Genomic DNA, 12,267 nt, shown 5'->3' with positions numbered 1-12,267 from the left:
GAATAGGTGTTCGTATGGCTCATGTGAGTTTTTGCACATCCTTGTCTGGACATTTTAAACTTCTTTCGTCTTAATCAGATTTCCTCTTGAAATTTTAGATTTTTGACATCAAAGCATCAAGACCATTTTCTCTAATTCACCTCCCCTTTTAGTTTCTGAAACAAGAAAAAATTACTGGCTGGGTGCTTTTTCCCATTTGACATGCTCTTCACGATGCTGTCCAATCTTTGGAACAAATTCTGTAGTGCTTAATGGCGATGCCTCCAAAATTTAAAAGAAAAACAAACCCAAAACAAAAAACCACTAACCCTGCTTCATCCTGATCTTACTAAAATGCTTCAAAGTACAGTTTCTCAGGGGAAGAATTAAATAAGAGTCTTAAAGTCTCACTAAAAATTTTACTTTTGCCTTAAGCTGTAGATTCCAAGGCATCTACTCAACGTTCCACCCCTCCACAAGAGAATCCAGCCCATTGATTTTAGCTGACAATCTGCTTTTATAGTCCCACGCTCTCTCAAATAGTCTGGTATTTTGCAATCGCCTTCCCCCAATATGCAGACCCATAAGAAGAGCTTCTAAAGATTTCCTGTGCTTTAGATGTTACACAAAGGAGAAGAATTCTACCAAACAAGATGGCACTTGTATGCCTGGCTGTAGTAATGCAAATCAAGAGTTTAAAAGAAGCCATTTGTTTTGGTTTTATTCCTGCCTCAGGCAGTTTTAGACAGCATATATCAATTTTCCAGAAACTTGTCAACCTCGGGAATGATTTAGTACGCTGTTAAACATAATAAAATCAATAGGAAAACAAATAGAATTTCCATGAGGAGCAGACAGTTGGAGAAGCTTGTCCATATGGCATATTGACATGCTGGAATTTGGGGCTTTGTGGGGTACTTGCGTTAGAAAAATTGCATACCGAGCGAAGGTAATGCATAATTCAAGAGAACAAATAATCTAACAGCTCTGTGGTAGTGCGTCTTGAACTTGGTGTCTGTATTTATTTAACAACAAATACACTTAGAAACTCTATGCCTGGAAGCTACAAGCCAAACATGAATCATATTTGCCTAATTTCAGAGCTTTTTTTATAAGGAGCCTCACCCTCTCTGAAGTGAGTGCTGAGTTCTTGCTTCAGCCTGAATAGCACCTTTGCTTTTCTAGGCTTGCTGAGGATAATTTATGTAGCTACTTGGCTTTGCTTAAGGACATACAACTTTAAGATTGTTAGTCCTGTAGGAAAGTGGAGGGAACCCGTTGGTAATGCCAGTCCCTGTCACTCCCTTTTGTTCAAGGTTTCCTAAAGAGCTGTGAGGGAGTTGGGGTGTCTCTGGGTGTATGTGAAATCTAGGCAAGTCAGTAATTCCACTCCTCCCCATTAGGGACCTTCTAGAGGTTTGAGAGCATCTCGGTTTACTGATCCCAGCTGTTCTTCACCCTCCTCACAGCCGTGTTGAAGCTGTAAGTGTTTAGAAGTGTTTAGTCTTGAGAAATTCTTGTGAATTCAGACTTAATAAAGATTCAGAAGTAACTAATATGTCTGTGTTTCTTACAGCAAAGCTCAGTGACTACTTTTTAGAGAACTTTTGTTGCCTGTTTCCAGTTGGGCGTCTAAACAACCCCTTCAGTGGATGTTGCAACTGTGTGCTGGCTACAGATACCTCCTGCCAGGAGGCTGTTGAAGAGTGTGGCTGATTCAGAGGTGTCTCTAGGAGCTGACCAGTCGCTTCCATCTAATCTATATTGGCACTTTGACTCGTTGGGTATTTTTCCAGAGGGACATAAATGAGTCACTCATGACAGGTCAACCTGTTCTCACAAAGCTTTTCTGCAACTGATGGCAATTTCTAGAAAGCTAGAGTTGAATAGCAAATCGAAAGAAGTCTGTGTATTGCACCACAGACTTTACTACATCTTCTGCAACTTGGAGATCAACAGTCAAAATTCTTCAGTCTGGGATGGACCAGTGCTCAAATATTGCTTGTGTGAGCTTGTACAATGGGACTTGCTGCTGTTAATCAATCTGTTGGTTTTCATGTTGTTCCTATAGCTGTTGGGTCTCCCCTGGTCACGTTCTAGCAGCATCAAGAATCTTAAGAGATTCTCCACTCTTTGGAAGTGTGAGAGGTCTTGTGTCCGTGACAGAGTGGGATGGCTCTCATCCCATTGAGAATTTTAAATCTAAACAAAAGTTCTGGGTAGAACACTGAAATCTCATCTCATCTGATCTCTGTCCCTGACTAGGAGCTAAGAAGCCTTTGAACTGGCCTGCTTACTCCTTGTTTCACTGGTTAGAGCTTTTACCTTATTCAGCTTCTTCTAAAATTGAAGAAGAATAAGGCATGTTCAACACAGCAGTCCAATTAATGTTATTAGAAACTTTTATTTGTTTTCTCTCCTTCTTGTTCTCCTCCACAAGGAGCAACAAAGGGAACATGTAATAAGCTGAGGAGCCACATTGGTTTCTTTAGCTTTATTGAATCTGGTTGAGTTCAGGCTTTTACTTTTGTCTTCAAGTAATCAAGAGACCACCACCTCAGAAAAGTTAATCAAAGTGTTATTTTCTCCTTATCTTACAGATCCATTTGTCCTACTACACTTGTATGTTACTAAGTGAAAAATGTTTTCAGTATGCAATCGGCTAAGCTGGAGTTTTGTGTTCTCTCATATCTCATCCTCAGTCATCTTTCTAGTAGAGACTGTGCCTTTATTGGTGGTCAAGTAGTGAATTTTTTTGCATGTGACTCATGATGAGGTATGTGGAAATAATGTCATGAGAAGAACTATTATGCTTGAGGGTCATTTACAAAGGCTGAATAGAAGTGAAATCTTAGGAAAGTATTTTCACCTCAGAATTTAATGTGTGGAATAGCTTGGCAGAGAGCAGAAACTGCTGCATACCAGAGGATGTATATTGGCACCATGACTGCTTTTTTGTGTGATGAAGGGAGGGAGGGAGGGGCAGGAAAGGCGAAATGGAAGGAAACAGAGGGATTTGGGGAAGAACATCCTGGAGATGTAAATGGTCTTATGGGAATGAAGTTAAGATGATGAAATGCAAATGGTAGTAATGTAATGGTAATGCAGCGGTAATAGAATCTGAGCCCAGTTATCTCCCTGTACCTCACGTGAAGGTAAAAAGAGTACATATAGGTATTTATCATAGCTAAAGGAAATTGCGTATCACATATCAGTGTGTGTTGCTACTAAAGAGTAGCATGGAACCGTTTGGCTTCAACTGGGAGAAACATAAGGTGTGTGCTGTTAATTGATTTGCTTCTCATTGCCCAGTGTTGCTGTTTCTAACTAGTTTATTACGAGTGGATCAATCTTTGCTCATCAGCGTTTCTGGCTGAGAGTGCAGCTGTCCTGCGTAGCATATGACGTCCATTGACACGGGCGGTGGGAGTGCTCCAGTGCCACAGGAGGTTGCAGCCACCAGAATTTTTACTCATTTATACCTAGTGGGAAGGGTCCTTGAAAGACTGGAGTTTGTCATAGCTTTCTTTGATCCCTTGAAATTCATGAGATGCTGTCTTTAGTGTACAGGGTAGATGCAGAGCCAATCAGAAGCCGAAAATCACAGAAAATCCAGCTATTTTTATACTGGTTGTAATGAGCATACAGCATCAGTGATTCAAGATCTGTACTGGGGATTAACTTTTTTAGGTAAGCCCATGTTTGCTAGCCTCTAAAGAAATTAAATCTTTGCTTACCTGAAGGACCATCTCCTGGTGTCCTCCATGGCTGAGATAGTTACTCAGTTTTAAATTTGAGCGTGTTCTCAGGGTGTTGTCTCTTACGGACTGTCCAGTTTAGAATCGGTCCAAAGTAACCCAGGTATGTTAATCTTCAGTGTGTTTTATGAGGCCTTGTGTTTTCTGGGACACACAATGCGTGATAATCTAAGAGCTGAAATAAACATCTTCCGATGTTTCCTGTTTATGGACTATTAGTTCATTGCACGTGATAGTATATGGGCACTATTCATGGAAGGAAAGGGCAGATGGTAAAACTTATAAAATGAATAAAAACATTCAAAATGACATAAAAGGAAAAAGTCTGCCTGGCAGTAGGAAATCCTTGACAGTCTCTGTCACAGGCTGTTTCCCACATTTCAGAGTATTAAGCTTCTCACTTGGATCAAGTTGCAGCAGTGTGTTTCTTGGGGGACCAATGTTCTGTTCTTTTCTTTTTCCCCCTAATGCTCTGCAGGGAGTTATTTACTCCTAAGTAAACCAGAGCACTGCAGAGCTTTATTTTCAAATGTAAATACAATTTACAATTTCATTATTTCAGCATGTGTTGTATGTCCTTTAAATGTAACTTGTATCTGGGTGAGTTGTGAGAAATACTGGAACCCTTTCCTTATAATCAGGGTGACAGTTACGGTATTAACTGATTTGGTGGTTATCAGATCGCAACCATGTGGGGAAGGCGTAACTCTCCACAGACTGTCTCTATTCAAGGAGAACTTCTTGATATTGTATGATCTTTAAATGTGGGAAAAGGTAATAAAGGATCGGTGCTTAAATTCATAAATCAGGCACCTGAAAGTTGGGAAGTGTTTAAGGCTGTCCTTTGGAGTGCCTTAGTCCTCTGCACTAAGCAAAGCACGGGTTCCACAGGGGAAGTGTTAGGTGATTGCCTGGTCTGAGGCAAGGCTATGGTGTAGTGCATGTCCACAGCGTAACTACGAGAGGCCAAGGATAATTATAAATGGTATTTTCTAGCCTCTGAGTGCTTGACTTTGCAGCCTAAAGGAAGGTCTTTTTCCGGAGAAGTTATAATGTCCTTTCCTGGCTTGTTCTTTAAACAAGAGACTGAAAACTGCTTAGGAGCAGAAGGTAGGACTGACGTCAGTCCTGAGTCCGGTTTGCACTGGGTTCAGTCTTGTTCCACCACAGGATGCCTTTCATAAGCTCCTCTAGTCCCTTTTAAAAACCTGTTTGGCAGTGTTACCCAACAGAAGCTAATGATTGTATTCTGTGTATAAAAAAGAAATAAATGGGAGAGATCCCAACCAAACTTAGACCCACTGTCAGTGAACTGGGATTTCAATTGTATCCAAACAAGAGCGTGACTGTTCGAGTGAGACATACACGAAAGTGGTGTGTTTCAGTAGAGGCAAAGCTGGGTTTCAGTAGTATCAGCTTCCTTGTCAAATCCACAGAAGCTAACGATGTGGGCTGTAAAAGTAGTGTTAATTACAACATTAATGTTGTTAGCATTTCAAACTGAAGTTTTGCTGGTCATAATAAAACGAGGAACCCTGGCCTTGGAGGCAGACTGTGTAACTTTGCATTGCGTGCAAGCAATTACAGCATTCCAGGAGCTCTTCTGTGTCTTGAAGACTATCAAAAAAAGTACAATTGTGGCTGAAAAATGAACATCCAATATAGCTATGGCAGAACAAAAATATAAATAGGTATGAGGTCTTTGTCCTTTTACTTCATTTCTGTTTGTAAACTGTGTTCATGGACAAATCTGTTTTGTTTATTTCTGGCTAATTGCTGGCAAGATAGACATAAGTATGTCTAGGAATGGACATGCAATAAGCACACTATCCAGAGTTTTTAAAAAGTGTATTTTGATGGGTTTAAAAATAGGATGGTTTTGTTCAGCAGAGCTTCACTCTGCAGATCAGCAGATCAACATGCCGAGTAATGCTTGTTCACATTTCATTTGGTCGAGGGTGCAGGTTCATCATTTTCTGCTGATGCAGAAAACAGAGACAAGTTTTTGGGTTTTATTTTCCTAGAACTATTTACAGGAATTACTTATTTAAAGAGTTAATTAAATGAAGATGCACCTTAGCAACATCTAGTCCAGACTTTCTGGGTGACTTTTCTAAATTTTTCTTTTATCCTCCCAGTGGCTTTAGCACTTGTGAAATTCTGACGTTGCATACTGCTCCTAATAGCATCCTGAGGGTGCAAAGCTCATCTCACCAGCAAAAATACAAAACGGGGCAGGAAGGCAAGAGGCACACGCGTACTGTATTATTTAGGTGCGTGCAGCGTTCCTACTGTATCCTGCAGAAACACCTTTTTTATTTTTGCATTCAAACTCAGCTAAACATTACTTCACTAAAATAATTCTTGAAGGCACTAATACCAAGCGGAATAGGAAAATTTTCCTAAGTAAAATGTTATCAATGGAACAGAGATTGACTGCTCATCATGCCTGGTATATATTGCTTTGTCTAACAACTTGCCCCAGCAGGCTTACAATTGTGCTCCCTCTGAAGACCCTCCCAGCTGCAAGACCTGATTGACGGAATCTGTGGGCAGATGCACTTGCCAGACTCCAATAAAGACGGGGCCTTGGGAAAATCTAAGGCAATTATTGACGGGCAGCAATCCACTAATCAGACAATTTCAAAATTAATCCCACAGTCCCTTACTGTATTAGCTTTCCTCCTTGTTTGTATTTATACAGCAAATTCATGACTTCAGTGAATACTCTCCCTTCCAGCCCAATTATGTCTCTCTGAGGGTATTAAATTAAAAACAGAAGAAATATTGAAAGTGGCTTGCAATTAGTTTCTTTAAAAGGTGGTATGGCACTTACAGGCTGGGGTTCTTAATATGATGCTTGATAATAAAAGTAAACAGGATTTTTTTCATCACGCAAGCAAGGCAAGTATTCCTAATATGCCTTGTTATAGAGAGGCCTATATATAATGAGAGAAAAAAGTGATTTGATTTTGGAGTTTAATTATATTTTCATAAAATTCTTCTAGAGTAACTGACAAGTCCACAGTGTCTCCAAATAACATAAATAGATTTTGGTTTGTGCATTTTGATTTATCTTTCCCTTGTTTTATTTTGATCACTTTATAAAACAAAATTGCATTGCGTCTGATTGTACCCTGCCTTGTAAATGAAGACTGATCCAAATAGAACATTTCTTTCACATGGAAATGAAATATAGAACCAACTTCATGGGGTAACTGTTTAAACATGAGTCACTGCCTAGAGTCCTTGGTTGTGTACAGTGTGTTTCATTCTTGCAAAATTTGGAATTCTGGATTGAGTTCCTGCAGTGGCTGAAGAGTTGGTTCTGCAGATCTGAACCTAAATGTAGATTTTCCTTTTTTATTGTCAAAAATGGGCAACAAGAGAGACACATCCCTTTAAAGGTGTTGTTATGCGTCTTTGCACTGTAGATGGCTATTGGCTTTGATAGTAAGAGCACTGTGCGCTTGTACTGTTTCCCACATGCAGTAGGAAGCATACTATATTATTTTTTGTTTACGACTGGTCAGTTAGCTTTCAAGTACAGAGGAATGAGAAAGAAATGAGCCAATCCACTTGGAAGTCAGTGGGTAAACTTAATGTGCACATGGGTTGGAGAGTAGATGGTGCAATGCTATCCGTAAAAAGTGGAGAAAGTATTTCCAAGTTGAGAAATATTTTTTTTTTGAGAAATTTTTTTTTTGAGAAATTGAGAAAAATTTCCAGGTGTGGGGCAGAGATTTGACTGGAGAGGCTTAGGCTCAAACCCTTCCTAGGTAACTGTGGTGGGTTCAGCCAATTTCTCTGTATCTCAGATTTACATCTGTACACCACCTTAAAGGGATGCTATAAGGGGGGAAAAAAAAAAAAAAAAGTGATGCAAAAGTTTTAGTGGTCTTCATTAAAAGTATAGAGTTGTCATAATTTTCTGGTAAAAAGGAGAAATATTTCTGTAAGTGACAGCAGAGCTGGTTAACTCTGATCTTTTTAGTAAATGTACGTAGTAACATTTACCAAATATTTAGTAAATGAGCTGATGAAATTGTAGTTACAAACACACAACCTTGTCTTCTGCTTTGAACAAAAAGATTGAATGAACAGTCTCTATTTTGGGCTTTTGTAATCAGTCACAAATTGGGATTGCTTCACAGGCATGGAGGACGAATGAGGCAAGAGTTATGCCCTAAGTAAACTATTTTCTGATTACTGGAATGATTTCTCTAACTCTTTTTCAAAAGCTATCCAGTCGCTTGTCATGGAAAAGAGACGAGGTAGCACGCTTGTACATTTACACAAGACGACAAGGCTCAGGGAACAAAAAGGTAAAAGTTCCTCTGCTTCCTTTATACTCCAGTGTCTAACAACGTGCCTGCAACGATGCCAAGCTAGTGCAAGCAAAACCCAGGATGGAGCTACTGGTAGGCCTTGTTTTATATTACTTTTATTTGATTTATTGCAGAAGTTGTTAACAGCCCATAGTTCTTTGAATAAAATTAAACAAGAAAAGCTATAAGAATCAGCAACTGCATAAGCCAGGGAGCCTTTCATCTTTGTAATGAACTAATTAAGCTGTTGATTACCTAGGGATTAACACCTACCTATGTAACAAAAGGTGCATTCTATGAGTAGGAAGCTCTGTAAGGCAACAGCTCCTGCAATTTGGCATATTTCAGTCTAGCTCAGGAGGAGAGAGCATGGTAAGTGGGAGGCTAGCAAACAAAAAAGGTGATCCAGATTTCCGCCCATCCTCCCGAAGACATCTTCTAAAAATCTATCAACTCATCAAACAGTTTTCACATGAAATGACTTAAAAGTGCTTTAAAAATCATAGTGCATGTTAAGAAAGTAGTACTTGATGAATTAAAGTCACAGCTCGGTGATGTTGGTGGAGCTTTGCCCTTTAGCAAAGGGCTGAGCTTCGAGGTTTCCTTTCCTATAACTAAATAATATTTTAGTAAATGAGGGCAGCTCTTCAGTCCACATCTGCCTAGAGCAATCCTCCTTAGACAAGGCTACAGTTCAGTTTCCCTGCTCACACTCTTCAGTTCAGCCAACTGATCATGCTGCTATTCCTGGGCATTCCTTTGTCTTCGTTTTATATGTGCAGGTGGATTCAGACCACTGGCTTTACATATGCCACCAGCTGGCGACAGCTTTTGGCTATGGTTGACCTGGGTTAAGTTAGAGCTGGTGACCAAAAAGTAAAAGTTGGTGTTACCGAAGCCTGAAGTTATTTGTTGCCCTTTAGTAGTGGTCGCTGGTTCTAAAGCAACAGCAATTAGGTTTGCGTGGCACAATAAACAAAAATAGAAAGTGCGTTCATATGGATAATGTAAAGATTAAAGCTCTTGCACTCTCAGCTGCACGCTGAATGGCTCGCGTTTTTATATGCTTTTAAATAGGAGAGCTGCGTAATATGACCCTCTAGTTGAAAGGATGCAGAATCGCTATACTCCCATCTGGATTATTACATTCAATTTAGGCCACATGAACTCCTGTGCTGAAGGTGCACATCTAAGAAAATGGTTGTGAATTGAGCGTGACTTGCATAAAAGAGCAAGTTGCACCTATTCTCTCTTGGAAAGCATCTGCTTTTAGTTAAAATCACAGTTGGCTTGGCCAGCCAGCCATGGGGCCCCCATCTTCTTTTCTGTATCACCCCACATTCACATGCTTAATATACTAGTAATTTTATTATGGAGCTGTGGTCAAGACTCTGTGGCTAAGGTTGCAACCAGGTTCTTTTATAAGCTCTGCTTTTTGTCTGCCCCACTAGCGCTTTCACTAGGAAAATTGACTTGAAAATTGGCAACATTCACTCTGCACTTCATATCCATACATTTACATTCTCAGGCATGTTTAATTGTCGTGCTCCCTGCTTTACTACTCTTTCAACTTTAATGTTAGTTATTGGGCTCCACTTAAAGTTAAGCCTTTCTTGGTGTCTTTTAATTATAATAAAGCCCTAGGCAGTTGGGTTACTATGACCACTGCATATTACACCGTTCTTGGTGGTGTCCCTCAGTTGCCTTGGTATGGCTTATTCGTAGACTGGAAGCTCTTTGACTTTTTGTTGAATCCGTTTGAGTGTGTTGAGGGTTCCAGTCTGCAACTCAAACCTCTTCCTAATGCTGCAGTAGAAATAAGTGGTAGTAAACATTCAAACAATTCATATACACAACCTGGGCAGTTGAAGCTGATGGCAGGATTTCCATCAACATCAACAGGGATGGGGTGCAGCTGTGGCTCTCATTTTGTAGATAACTGTGGGTGCTAACTCATACTACTGTCTAAAGCTACACCAGTGATGTTTTCCAAGCATTGTTTCCTTACCATTGTAAAAATCAAAATCACTGTTTTCGGAAAGATGCTGAAAGTCTGCACGCTTGAGTGCAGTGAGTATGTGTGTAGAAGAGTTGATCGCTTATAATTGGCAAAGTTTGTTTTGAAAACGATGCTGAATTTGAAGAAGTGTAATGCAAGTAGTTCCGTGTTTTCTTTTTTGATTGACTTTTCTCGTCGCTTTTTAAATGCAAAATCCAGCCTTGCTCACAGAAGCTAAGTAGCAGCAGAGGATTTGCAAGCAGCCAGTTGAATTTGGCATCTTAGTCTGTGTTCCAAAGTGAATTCGGATTAAAGCAAGGCAGAAAAGTCTCAATTTAAAAGGCAGTAGCTGTTGTTATTCTACAGGAAGAGGACATTTTTCCTATTCACTCTGGTCCGGTTTCATGCAATTTCTGCATAGTTATTCCTGGCTATGTATAGGAAAGTTTTCATGAATCCTACAACCAAAAGTCACTTAACAGCATCCAGACCTCTAAATAACTGACATTTTCCCACTCAGCATCCCCAGTGTACGATTCATTATTTAAAATGAACCAGGATCTTCTAAGTCCTCTACTTTTTTTTTTTTTCCTAAGTTTTACTTAGGTTCGTTAAATACATAGGCTCTGCAGTCAGAGAGATTTAAAATTGGTGAAAGAGCCAAAATTATCTGCAAGAAACAGCAAGTCCTTTGATATTTTCAGAAGAGATTTGATGAAGGTCAAAAATTGAAAAGCAGAGGAAAATACAAGAAAGTCTGCTGCTAGAAGAGATAGAACCTATTTAAAATAGGGCTAAAAAGATGATGGAAAGGATGATAAGAGGTGGCAAGTCTAAAAGGAAGCGTGGGGGTGGAATGGGAGATGTTTTCAGGCAAAGGCAGAATGGATAGACATGAATACTCTCAGGAATGTTAGTTGCTCTGTAATACCTTATTTTGAAAAAATTCATCTTTTTTTAGAAGTACATAGATTTTTCTCCTCTTCCACTGAACTGGTTGATGTATTTGTTATCCCTTTTGTGCGAATTTCTCAGACTTGCAATGCATAAATTATTCTTAATGTAAAGTGCAGTATCATCCATGCCTCTAAAGTGTAAATTCACATTCACTTGGGGAAAACCTTGTCCATTCTTCTAACAGAAAGCATACAGTTCTACCGTATGGCAAAGAAGTTGTCTGAGAAGCCTGTGCAAAGTTGATCATCTCAAAAGTGTAGCGCTGAATCTGCCAATAGTTCCAGTCCAAAGAGGTCGTGTCTTAACGGCACTGTGCATGTTCAGAGGAACATATTTCAGAGGTGGGACCACACTAACTGTAGCTTCTAGCTTTAAACATGTTGTGGTATCATTAGTGATGCAGCCACAAACTACATACTTGCCAGAGAAATGTAGGAAGTGATTGGGCTGTAGTTGTAGCTGGATGATTCCGGGAATCTCTCTTGTCCAAGAGGGACTTGGAGGAGTACGTAGGAATTGCCCATTCCTACTTAAATGAGTATAGCTAAATATTGAAACTCTCTGGAAATTCCTTTTTTCAGGCTTGGGATAGTTCACTCCTCTGATCTTCAGAGTCAACATGAAGTAATACTGTGTTACTGATGGCCTATTGATTGAGCTGGTACGTTCCCTGTCAAATTGTGCTCCGTTTTATTGAATGTGGGAAGTCTTAACGTGTTCTTTGACAGCAAAACCCTCTGCAAACCAAGAATCTGGGATATCTTTATTGCGTACCTACCACAGAGAGCTGTCGTTAGTCTATACTCTGCGGAGGGTGTTTGAGACAGAAAAATCTCTTCAAAGATCAGGCTTTTTAGGAGGCTGCACAGTGAAATCTGCCTTGTTGGTTTATTTGTGCATATTGTAGTTGTAAACTTAGTGATGCATATATTAAAATTCATGTAACTTAGTATGATACTGTTTACTAACTTCATGCAATATATATCAGTTTAAAAAAATCACTCACATTATACATAAATGCTAATAAAATGAAATCCCTTAGCAGTCAAAGGAATTAGCCCATATATGAGTGAAATACCAAGGCAGGTCCTGTTACTTTTATGAAACTGTGAATAATATAAGTATCCAATTGATAAAATTTTATTAAAGCTGACAGCCCTTAAGTGATCTAAGTGGTAAATATTGAAATGAAGTTTCAACAACACTGCAGTACCAAGGGAGGCCTAAGGCAGTAATAAGGATTAAA

This window comes from Chroicocephalus ridibundus, chromosome 3 (assembly GCF_963924245.1).
Source record: "Chroicocephalus ridibundus chromosome 3, bChrRid1.1, whole genome shotgun sequence".
NCBI classification, from domain to species: domain Eukaryota; kingdom Metazoa; phylum Chordata; class Aves; order Charadriiformes; family Laridae; genus Chroicocephalus; species Chroicocephalus ridibundus.
This window is presented reverse-complemented; position numbering follows the sequence as displayed.